General features: G+C 43.0%; 1 protein-coding gene across 3 annotated transcripts in view; it reads right to left on the bottom strand.

Annotated features, from left to right (window-relative positions):
• The window catches only part of cdk14 (cyclin dependent kinase 14), a 144,709-nt gene that overhangs the window by 109,639 nt on the left and 21,940 nt on the right, over positions 1-13,130 (bottom strand). Inside the window, exon 1 of one of the 3 annotated variants that reach the window (XM_084027914.1) lies at positions 3,780-3,916. The exons of 1 other annotated variant lie outside the window; for it this stretch is intronic. The gene's annotated coding sequence lies outside the window, so the exon portion shown is untranslated. Of the gene's footprint in view, positions 1-3,779; positions 3,917-13,130 lie in introns of those variants that run through there. One more of the 3 variants, XM_084027915.1, reaches the window with a different exon arrangement.

Genomic DNA, 13,130 nt, shown 5'->3' with positions numbered 1-13,130 from the left:
CTTCTTTAGATAAACTGCTCAAAGCTCAAAGTAATATGGAACCTGTGACATGGCTCATTCATAGACAAACGGTCCTTTTAGATGACATAACTTTGTTTTTAACGTCAATAACCATGACAAGAAATGTCTGTTCAGTGTTCAATGTCCTAAAATTGGTGTCAAAAAGTGCTGCTTACATGGCATACAGCATTGTGATATTTTGGTGGCCATATTGTATTCATACTCAGATCGCTATGCCAAGTTTCAATATTTTATTATATAAACTATTCATATTTCATATACAAGTTAATCCTTTTGGTAATCATTGACTTTTCTGGTCCATACATGGGTAAAGTAGGTGGGATTGGCAGGAAGTAGGTCGAAACAAAGATGAAGTCAGTCCGCCTGGTTGACTGACAAAAACATTTTTGGTGCAATGTGTGTATGAGTGATAACATTATCATACTGCAAACTGACATTTGCAGTTGGAAGAAAAAAGGTTAGTGCAATAAAAGCAAAGTGTGATCGAATTGTGATGCAAGTATCGTGATAATATCGTACCATGATAATATCATATCGTGATAATATCGTATTGTGATAATATTGTATTGTGATAATATTGTATTGTGATAATATTGTATTGTGATCCATCCATCCATTGTCTACAGCATTATCCTGTATTCAGATAATTGTGATATCTTGATTTTTCCTCTGTGACTCCCTGTAGTGGATATACTCATAGTCCAACTGGAATTGTTTCATATTTTAGACTATACGGAGAAGCAAGATTGTGGTGACCTTAATATTGAAAAATAAATTGAAGAAACTGCAGAACATTTAGTCAAAAAAAATTTTAATTGAAACTGGTTTATGGTCAGAATATTCCGAATTTTTACACCAATGGCTTTATACTTAAAACATGAAGAGATGAGCGTAATATATATTTGGTCCAGGCATCTGCCAATGATACTAGTAGCTTGAGGAGGGTTTATTGTAGCATGGAAGTGATGCTCTTCTAAAAATTGCTTGATAGGTTGGCTTCATCTCTCTAGCAACATTTGGAGGAACTCCAAAAAATAATTGCAGAGCTTACGGGCCAAAGAAAACACGAGTCTTTATGAACAAGACTGGATGAGTAATGGTTTGGCAAATAAAATGAGATACATAGGTAGGCCTATCTGTATGTTTATGATTAAAAGAATATTAGGCCGATTGTTTTCTCTGCTCAGATAATGTGAAGACGGCTGCTTCAACAAAAAACACGACCAGCCCGCAAAAGAAGAGCAGTCTAGTGCTGGTAAGGACAAATAAATAAGAATGAGATACAGGTCTATCCGTATGCTTATATGATAAATAATAATTCTAACTCATTTTTGTTTGTTCAGATGTCATGAACGCTACTAGAGTTTCATCAAAGAACGAGTTGTGAAGCGACAAGAAGAGCAGTCTCAATGAATACGCACATACTTTGTATTGAGTTCTGTTGGAAATATAGCCTATTGGTGACAGCTTTTATTTTGTTTCTTTGACACCTCCATTATTTGTGCTAGGCTACTTTTATTGCTGTTGTTGAGAATGCTGTGGTGATAGCTTTTATTTTGTTGAGGGTGTCACCTTTGTTTTTTGTATAGGGACTGTTTATTTATGGGGGGTAAAATAAAAAAAATAAAATGAATGTAAATTATGATTTGCTCCTGGGGCCACTTGATGGCTACATACTGCATATAACAAAACCGCAGCACAGACTTTCAGAATAAAGTCATCAGTTACTATCCACCTGTGGATTTAAGCCAGCATGAATATCACCAGTATGAAATAGGCCATGAAAGCAAATCATTAATCTGTGGGATCTCGCTCGGGGAGAATCTCTGCGCACTCTTTGCACTGCAGTTATCCCGATCATGAAAGTGATTAATAGAGGAACGGTAGCGGTGTGGGAAGTACAAGGGGCCCGTTTCAAGATAACGTTGTTTCTTAGTGATTTATTTTGAAAACACTGTGAGTGTGTTCATTTCTCACCGTGGCTAGTTCAAAATATCTCCAGAAACAGGTGAGAAAGTTTTGAAACGGACGTTATTTGAAAAACTTGGGAACAAGTTTAGCCTTCCTTTTTTTAACTGCTGATTTTATGTACAATTTGTGCACAAGGAAGCACAAGCTATGATATTGTTGGCGTTTCTGAATGCGTCTCAGTGTCTCCATCATATCCTCTCTTTCTTTATCCACGCAAAATGCATAAAGCATTGTCCATAATTTTACTTATTTCTAAAATTATGGATGGATGGATGGATGGATGGATGGATGGATAGATGGGGATACAACGAAACTCCGTTTGGCAGTTTAAGATTTTAGTTATAAAGATTTTAAAAGGAGGTCTGCCTGTAGTTTCTTCTTTTTAGGTACTGGATGTTGACAACAACGGAGCAGACATCTTCTTGTTCCAAAAAGCAGCCAGCAGGAAGCAAGTGATGATCGGTCTTCATCAGCCTCATCATTGATGACTAAAAAGATTATATCGATTGTAAGAAAGCTCTCTGAAGGTAGGAACTCCATTTCAAATGGCAAAATGTAACTTTCCAAAACAGAAAATCCCACCACACCCAGCAATTAGCCAGATGGAGCTGTGAAAGTAGGAAGGGTTTCTGCTTTTCTTTCAAGGAACTATCTTTTCCACAACACCATAAATGCTTTCCAGGGGAGACTATCCCTTGTCAACCCCGGTGTGATTCGTCCTATGAGATACAAAGACACTGAGTTCTTGGAGAGAGATCAGGTTGTTTTTGCCTTTACTCATGGTCGAACCTAGTTAGTTCGAAGTATACGTAAACCTTGAAACTCTCCCATAAAGAACCTGTGTTGCCTCTCAGTTAAGTGGACACTGCTCTAGATCTGGCCCTGTATCCTGACAACACTTTTCCTCTCTCAAACACATGACACCCTGATACTCCGCTCCTGTTTCAGCTCTCTTCTGTCTCTCTTTCCTACCAGCCCGGTCGCTGTCCTCCCAAGCAGCTGCATATGGCCCTGCAGAAAGCCTTACTGTGTGAACGGCCTGTCCCTTTCTGTCCGTCCCCCTCGTCCACAGTCCTTCCCTCTGGGCTCGGAAAACATGAATGTGTTTTGCCGGGCGACATATTGTAGAGTGAGCAGGAGAATGCTGCAGCGGAGCATCCCGTCCATTAGACGAGTAAACATAAGCACCCATTTCTCCACCACAACGGAAATGCTACCTATTAGCCAGAGGAGATGGGTGGTAGTAATGGGGGGGGGGGGGGGGGGGGGGGGGGAGACTGACAGTGCTGCCGTTGTTTCAGGCAGACATTGAGACTTTGTTGTAAAAACTGCAGATGAAGCTAAACACACACACACACACAGTTTTCTCAATTTTCCCGCTACTTCCTTCCTATCCCCAGAGTCTCTTCTTACATCCACCTGAGACTCAGGTGGGCCATCCACTTTCAAGCAGTCATGCTAGCATGTGAGCTCATCATCATCATCCCAACCCCCCCCCCCCCCCCCCCCCCAACAAAAACACTCGTACACACACACCTTGCATGCACGTATCCACAGCTGCCCTATAAATGCACATATGCCGACACACATGCCTGCACATCTCTTTGTACAATATCACATTTGTGTGGTATTCATGCTGAAACACATACACACATATGCCACAACAGAGACGATGTATCCGAAGCAAAGGGAAAAAGGGATGGTGGTGGGTGTTGGGTAGGGGGGGTGGGGGTGTGCAGCAAAGGGATGCAGGACAAAACAAGCGCCAATCTCAGCCGTCCTCTTACCTTCCAGGAGGAAACAGCTCACCTGGATGCCTCAGAAGAGCAGACGGAACGCATCCAGGCCAATCTCTCTCCCTGCAAACCAGCTCAAAACATCTCCCTCTCTCCCTCCCTCTCTCTCTCTCTCTTCCCTCTTCCGCTCCCTTCACAAGCTGGAAACGGTAAGATTGTACTACAAGCTGAGAGGGGGGGGGGGAGTGAAATCTGAGGCGGCGGAGGCTGCGTTCTTTCTGGCCGACAGCCCTGTGAGACGGCAAGCTTGTGGCTCACAAGGGACAAAGGGGGGGAGGCAGAGGGTGGAGGGGGTCGAGAATGGGTACGATGCAGCAGATGGGAGGGGAAAAAAAGTCCGTCTGCGAAGACATCCTGAAACCCTAGAGGACCCCCACGCAGCGGAGATGGTACAGCCCGGAGGAGTAAGGAAGCAAACGGTGTCTCAGCAGCAGCTAGCTGCTAGCAGCTGAGGCTACAGTGATGGAGCTACGGCATGAATGTGTTTGAATGTGAGCTAAGCTGACTGAGGGGAGATGCCGCTGGACTAGGCTTGTTTTTTTCAGGGGGGGTTGTCTCACCGGGATGCAGCACTTGCTGAACACAGCTGAAACATGAAACCTGGGTGTCTGACCAGCCCAAAATGCTGCGGATTGTCAGATGATGCTAAGATAAGATAGCGTCAACAAAAATACAGACAGATATCTAAAATGACTACTACCACATAAGACATGTTCCTTCCACTCCATCAGAAGATGACAAAATATTCTGTCCCAAGATAACAAGGGTATGTACTAAAACGTTACAATAACGGCTGAAAGAATGGTATAAAAGTACTTCATACAACCACTCACAGAACTACGGCTGCCAAGCTCCCATCAATATCGGACGCAATACGTTTAAATCATTCGACCCAAATTTTTGTAAAATGGCAGCCCATAAAACTACGGCGTTCATACCCTTGATGAAGTTTGGTTGACGTTGAAAGAATTCAGGTTGTCCTGTTGCAGATGATGATGACATGATGGTGATGGCATCACTATGGTAATCAGCTGAGAGTCCAAACCACCCTAAGGGGGCGCTATCTGGACATACTGTTTAAGATACAGTACAGTGCAATTGTTGTGTTTTCATTATCTTACAACGAGTCGTTTCCATATGGAGCTGGATAAATACTGGCGGCGGTGATTCCACCCAACCAAAAATGTAATTTACCTGGACTTTATTTGCAGTATTTTTTATTAATACGCATACTGGATTTTATTTGAGAATTTAGTGTGTGCACTGTTTATCCAGGGTTTTTTTTTAAATAAAAGTAAGTGACACTTTAGTCCAAACAAATGCCTGCGTGCTGCTCTCACACTGGCTGCTGTATCTCCCTCACCACCACTTGCTTCATATCAGGGAGTAACTTGGAGAAGAGTTTGACAACTACAGATCAGTTATTTGCTTGTATACCTGTCTGTGTGGATCCATCCACAACACTACAATACAGTATGTTAAACAGGGATCTTTGCAGTCCAGCCGCACTGCAGAGAAGACAATCTTGTAGGTTATTTTCTTTCCAAACAATTTTATTTCTCATCACAACCACGATAGAAGACAAATGAATGTATGAATAAATCAATCAGTGCCACGAGAACAACAGGTGATATTAATCCTTGTTGGTGCAACACTGTGCAATACCAATATGATGATTCTGTCTGAGATCAGTTCTACTAAAGGTTTGGTAAAAATGGGTTTAAGATGAGTAAATCCAGATTTAAAATTAAGCAGAGCTCTGTGGGACTGTGGGAGAGAACCCACACGAACACAGGGATACCATGCAAACTCCACACAGAAGGCTGGCCCATAACCACCAAACCACAAGAAGAATGAAGCAAAACAAAGTCCACAACAAAGGGGATATGGAGGTGCTTGCATCGGGACGGAGTGAGGCTATTATGTGGCAAGTACTCACGATGACTCGGCAGAGAAGCTGCCAAACAATAATACATGTTTAAAAATGGACAACGTGGCACAGAGCTATGGGTCTTTGCGCAGGATACGGAAGCAGAAATTGCCCCAGAAGGCTATCAGTATGTGTGTGTGTGTTTATGTGTGAGTGAATGGGTGAATGTTGACATGTAGTGTAAAGTACTTTGTGTGCCCGGAGAAGACTAGGAAAGTGCTGTAGAAATGCAAGTCCATTCTCCAATATTTTTGCCCAAATCATGTCACACTCCGCCACGCGACAAAATACTAATCATGAGATGGAGGAGACTTTTCCTTTGTTCACACTCTCACCAGGTCTCACTCTGCCCCCCCTCCCTTCTCTCCGTCATGGATGACCTTGACTGACTGGCTTGTTACCACAGGAACCACACCATGTCTATTGTGTTGTAGTGAGGCAGGAAGGTGTGAAATTCTCAATAAGATGGCTCGGATTGGATCTAAAGCGGAGTCGATTTCCAAGCCGCAGCAGACAGCAATCAGTTAAAACCATAACAACTGCACATGGAGATTATTTGCATTTTAACAGGATTTAAACCTGAAACCACACACACCCACACACACACACAAGGTTTAAATGTGTGCAAGCGAGGTGCAGAATAGTGGGGGTGAAAAAAACCTGTATGTCATTCATTATTCAGCGTTGCACACCAAATGCCATCCCAACTCTGTTCCAAAAGCATAACCCACACACACACACACACACACATACACACACTGTATGGGGGTCACCAGGGTGATGGGGGGGGGGGGGGGGGGGGATGCATCTGGGGCTAAGAGGTGAGACAGCACAGGAAGTCAACGAACAGTCTGCCTGGATGTGTGATGAACAGAGACCGAGGAGACACATAGAGATGTTACTGAAACAAAACAGGCTCTAAATACACTTCAATAGAATAAAACTAAACATCTGTGGCTGTTAAGATCACATCTGCCACTAAAACATTATAGCTTTATTGAGATATTTGGTCTATAGTGCCCAACCCACTAGACAAGCCGATACTATGAGTATGTGTAACAATCCTTTCTCCTACTAAATGTAAAATATACAGCAATTGTGATTACATATTCCCGGATTACGATCTGACAAAATGACTTGGTAAGGTTGAGTAAAAGATAATGGTTTGGCTTAAAATAAGTCAAACATGGATTTTTTATTTTGTTTTTGTTTCGCATGTGACAGGAACAGCGGGCGCTAGGTGAAAGTCCAAAAAAAAACAAAATACTTTTACTCCTAAAAGCTCCAAAATACAAATGTGAAATATATCATGTGGTCTGAAGAAAGCCACTGTCCACACTATTTTTTTGGCTTTTACCAAAAATGTACCTTCACCGTTGAGGAAAAGTCATTTTTTGTCCCTTTACTATGTCAGCATCTGCAAAAGTCCATGAATAAATGGTTTTGTGGACTTGACCGGCCTGCAAAGAATCCAGACCGCAAGTCCATCCGACAGCTTTCCGATGAATTGGCACAGACTTCATCAAGGTGAAAAAAGCCTGGAACCACAAAGTCGAGTGGAGTTTCAGCAACCCATTGAGTAAATGTAGTAAATCCAGAGCCGACGGCAGCTGCTGGTTAGCTTAGCTCCGCATAAAGACTGGAGACGGAGGGAACGGAGCCTTCTGTAAAACGGCAAACTGTCACTTTGGCTCTTCCATTCAACAAACAAAATACAACATGTTAATCGTTGAGATCGTGTTCAAATCGCACCAACTTCGACATATTTGACTTCGACATTCGGCTTCTTAATACGACTCTAGACGAGGCTGCTTGTGATTCCTCCACACGGCTCTCCGCTCTGCTACGCAATAAAAAGTGCCGTCTATTTTTGACTTATCCGCGGCACATTGCACAGAGCAGATGGAGCAAACAGGCACTGTATGTGAAATACAGATATGAAATAATGATGAGGGATTAATGTATTTTTAACTGGAGACCATGTTTGCGATGGGGTCACAGCAGCCGAGAAGCCGAATCGGACCAGGTGACACAGAGCACCGCTAACTGTCACCACTAGTTTGGTATTTATCTAAAGGTTGGCCTCGTGCTTATAGCCTTGATTTTGTTCTCTTACAAAGTATCTGACTGGCAGCAGCCTCACAGAAATTGCAGTTGCATGTAAGCATAAGTAGATCCCCTGAATTAGTCATGGAATCAATTTATGCACTTTAAGCTTTTTAATATTTTTAGATATGTGATCTGACAGGAGCCAACCACTTTCTCTGGATAGAATTACAAAATGCACCCATAGTTCTTTCTCATGCTACAGCCAGATGAAGGCATCAAACCACATGTAAAATGCATCAGAATACAGGAACTGGCATCTACTATGGGAGAAATGCTCTGGAGGAGGGCCCAAACATCACCAGACCCCCCCCCCCCCCCCCCCGTTAAATTGCCCCACCCACATTTGTTTGGCCTCCTCAGCCAGTGGTCTCATTATGCAGCAGCCAGCATGGCAGGAGACTCGTATTGATTTATCCATCAAAGACTCATTTCAGTGGCATTTGGTCCTTGACGGTTGGTAATGCAGAGCTCAGTTGTGCCATGTTTTCTTCTGAGCGGAATGTTCTTGTGTCTGCTCGGACCCGACGACGCTGAGGAGACTCTAACGCCGTCTGCTTTTAGTGACTGTTTGAAATCTAAATTTGTAAATTCCTCAAGAATAAACTGTAATTTCAGCTGTCTTTGGTTTCCAAAGCTTTGAATCAGCTCTAAGTCCCCCAGGCGATCTATAAACACTGTTTTGTCAATAGATTTTTGGCAGCACCAAATAAAATCCAATGCCCTCTAGAATTTTTCAAAATTGTAAAGACTATTACAGTTACTTACCCCCAAATCCAGAGTTACGTTTGAATAAAGAGGAAAGTCAGTCATCTCCATCATGCTGTGAGCAACCGGGAGCTGATCTCAAGCTTCTAACAGAGTCTGAACGGGATCAATGATGGGGTTTATGAATGAAAATAATTTTTTTAATGAAAGGATAGTGGAGTGAGTTGAAAAGCTGTCGGTCACTTGGGCTGTAATGTACGTGGCCACGGGTTTTAGAAAACAGCAGCTGCATCACAACGTTCAATGTGTCCTGAAATTGAGCGTTACATGTTTGATGTCTTCAGAACTGTTTTAAGAACAGAGGATGATAATATTGAGATATCGAGGTTGGAGAGACTCATCAGTTATTTGAGGTGACAGCTGTGGATCAGGAGTTGGCCTGAATGGTCATGTGACTCGATGGGCAAGTGACTAGGTAGGTTTACAGCGGAAAGCTCTGCGATGACCGAAGAGCCAGCCGTGACTTCACCGGTCTGTTGTTCCTTTCATGTTTAAATGATGTAAAATTACTGATCACTTGACTGTAAACTGGTGACGCAGTAAAAAACAAAACATGTCAGTATCAGCTGCTCCTTATTGACACCAGCAGCCTTAATGAGAGGCCGCAGGGTCATCACATTTTCAGAGCTGCAGGGAGCGGCCAGCCTGCTATTTTTCATACAAACTATTGCAGGAGTACAGATGCAAATAACTTCTTTTTTTTTGCATTAATTTGCCTGCTATATAAACACTGACTGACTAAAAGAAGTGGAATTCTGGGTCTAAAAAGTGAAGCCAATGAGGAACACTTGCATTTTCTCTGCTGACCATCTCTGGTTGGAAAAAGAAGTCTGATCGTTTAGAAATCACATGATTTATTTTCTCAGTAAATAGAAAATAGTATCTCATTGTATTTGATCACCTGATATATGGCAACATACAGTCCTACATTGAGAGGAAGATGGCAACATAAAAAACACTCAACAATCAACAACAGGCAACACTGTCTGCTCTAGTCTGGTTAGTCATTCACCTAAATAATTGGCAGGGATACATGTGACGTTCAGCAGCTGTGTGTTGTGTATAGTGTGTGTACTGTAGAATCGGCGCTGTCCAAAGTACTGAAACGGAGCGACAGACAACAGGTTTCTTATCCTGCCTGCTTTTCGCGGTTGTAAAGGCAGACAGGAAGTGTCACAGAAGCTGGATATCATTACAGGCACCAAAAGAGTGGCATTATGAAAATGTCATGTCACCATTATCCTGGCTTCAATAGCTGTGATTCACGATACTATCCTGATAATCATCAAAATGTGCTTAAAACTCCTAAAATGGCACTGAAAGATACTGGAATCACTTTACATGTTGTTACAAAACAAATATGTTTAACGTGTCACAGATAAGACATTTTTTTGTTAATTTGAACATTCTTAGTGAAAAACAATCAAATAATCTTAAATAAGATGATCATGAATAAAATCATAATAAATTCATAATAAAATAAATAAAGGATAAATTCATTTTTAGTGTATTTTTATATCTCATGCTCTATTTTTCTCTACCATGATAAGAAACAAGACCGCTTTTTCAAGTGACGATATTAATGTTTATCCCTATAATGGAAATTCACCACGATCAATTATTGTGAGTGTTTTTTTTGTTATCCCCATGCGCAATAAAACCCTTTATCGTCCGGTCCCTCGTCCAGAGTGAGACCACAGAGGCGGCTCCGCCTCAGGTGGCTTTTACAATGATCTCAGTGTGTTTGCTCTTAGAGCTGAATCTGCGTGGCGTCATTGAGCGTACACACTGAACGGGCACAGACACTCCAAGGTGTGCAACATATTTCTCCCATTCTTTAAAGAGTGATATATGAAGAGAGATACGTAGGACTGAATCCCACCCTGCAGCTGACCTTTACTCCTCCTTGTCAATTAAAAAAAAACAACTAACGGGCGCCTACCTCTCGGAGAAAAGTCCCGATCGACTGACAAGGACAAAAGCGAATAATGCCGCAGAAGCACCAAATCCACTTAATGCTGGCCATGACGGAGAGCTGAATGACCTAGAGAGAATGAGGCGCCCAGCTGCCGTACTCCAGCTGTTTATATGGGTTTCCATGCCTGTGTGTGTGCCTGTGTGTGTTTGTGTGCGCATGTGGACAAATGTTCAGTGATATTCACACCCGTGCATGGCCTAAATTCCCTTGAACTCAGACGGCACATCTGTGCACCGCCCTCCCCTCCCACTGCCCGTATTAGGATTTGGGACCCTGCTGAAGCCTCTGGCTTTCCTCCAGAAGAAACGAGAGCCTCCATCACTCTGTCATTGTTATTCCGCGGCGCGCTTCGCATCGCCCGCCACCTCTGGGCCCCTGCGGATCAATACGAGGAGCAGACCGAATCACAAACACACAGACGGACGAATCAGAAATAAAACCGCTTATTGGAAAAGAAAAAAAAGAAAGAAGAAATCTCTCTCGAGCTCAGCGTTGCAATTCATTTAGGGCTAATTCATAAAATAATAGGTCAGCCTGAGGGGATGTGCCTTCAGACAATTACTTCTTCGCGGCGCCGGTCAAACAGCTCATCAGTCGGCTGTTTGCTCGCCCCGAGAGATAAACCGCAGCATTGTGCCGCCACCGAGCATCGGAATGCAAATGGGCAGGAGCGACACGATGCAAGCACATGAAACAGACGGGGCTGCTGCAGAATGTAAAGAAGCACCATAATCCCTATTCATCACTAAGTACGCTGCAGCAGGCCCTCAGATTAGGGCTTACATTAGTGAACCTGACGTCTCAACAGTGTGTGGAGCTACACGAGTGTGACTTCTAAAGCTGGCTTGACCTTGGCGTGACTCTTAACTTCACCCAGCCTTGGCGCTTTTAAGACCCCGGTGCTGCGGGGGCCACGGATGCCGACAAAGTCGTGCACTGGGGTGAGAGGAATCCCTCAAATAGCCCTTGATTGCGGGAATCAGTCAGGCGGATTGTCATCGGAAAGGCATCAATCTGGACTCCGTGCCGGGATAAATGAGACAAATGCCGTGTGTGGAAAAAGCATAATACATTGACAGAAAGTGTCGACAAGTTTAAGGCTCACTTTGGCCAGCAGATGGCAACGAGTCTCCTGCAGGTCGGTGCCAGGTTCCTTCAAAGGCCTGACATTGATGGATAATGGATCAATGTGTTCTTCTCTTTCTCCGAGGCAATGTGTGAATGACCGTTACGCCGTGAAGGGTGACTTTGGAACCCTTTTCTCATGTTTTTGTGTCTGATGACTAGTGAGGAAAACATTTTTGAGATCGGCCTGGTGTCCTCCCTCCTCACTGGATCAATTAAAAAGGTGTTGTCTTCTTTGGTCACTCGCACACAAAACATGGAAAAAGTAGTAACTCTTTCCCCAAATAGACAGAATAAATGACTGAGTTACTTTCTTAATCAACCTGTTGCTTAGTTAGTCGTAGGCTTAGGTCAAGTCCTGATCACTCCACACTATATTGTACAAGACCCTCTTCTTAAGGCCTCAGTATACTTCAAATTAAGTGCTTGTCACATTATCGCACATCTTCTGAAACCCTCTAATCATAAATGGATGGACAAGCATTCATATAGTGCTTTTCTCGTCTTTTTCGATCACTCAAGGCGATTTACTACATTCAGTCTAGGTTTACCCATTCACACACAGTCAAACACTGATGGCAGAGAAGCCACCTGCACATAAGAAGTTCATCCCATTCACACACATTCACACGCCGATGGCACAGCCTTCGGGGGCAATTTGGGGTTCAGTATCTTGCCCAAGGCCACTTCGGCATGCAGCTTTGAGATTATCCTGCTGTTGTCCTGACGCTGCTGAATCAGTAGAGGAGGAAAAGGTATTGTATCCGTCTCTATTCACCCAGAGCTCTATGATAATAATTCATATTAGTCCAGAGACCAATCCAGCCTACGTGGAGAAACCAGAGACTGTCTATGGTACAAACAACAAGGTCTCTGCCGTATTTATGTCTAGATAGAGTTATTTGGAGTGTTGATGGAGCAGTTATAATGTTAGCATAGCGTAGCACCCATCAATCCAGACTCCATTCAGAAAACAAGCATTTTAAAAGTTGTTATGTCGTCTGTGTTTATTTTGGGTTCACTCAGCTGTAGTAAACCAGCCGAAGTGCGTCTTGCTAGATACAGTGGCTACAGCTTGGTAAAATTCAAATGTATCTGGGACTTCACAACATGTACACTTTTTTTTCTTTGTCTTCTCATTTCCCTAAATCCATAAACATTGAATGCTCTATTGCCACATCTAGATGGATGAACAGGGTCATATATTCGGTATAATGTGAGTCATGGTGATAATGATAATGTAACTAGAGACTAATGACCCTCTGGTATTTTTTGTTTTCCAAGCATCAGGATGTTGGGAGGGATACTAGGCAAATACATCGGCGATGACATCACTCCTGACCCACCCTACAACCACCCAGAAAAACTTCTAATAATGACTTTAAAGTATATACAATTGACATACTGAGGTTAATGCATCACTTAATCACTGTCC

Source organism: Eutrigla gurnardus (assembly GCF_963514095.1).
Source record: "Eutrigla gurnardus genome assembly, chromosome: 14".
NCBI lineage: Eukaryota > Metazoa > Chordata > Actinopteri > Perciformes > Triglidae > Eutrigla > Eutrigla gurnardus.
This window is presented reverse-complemented; position numbering and strand designations above follow the sequence as displayed.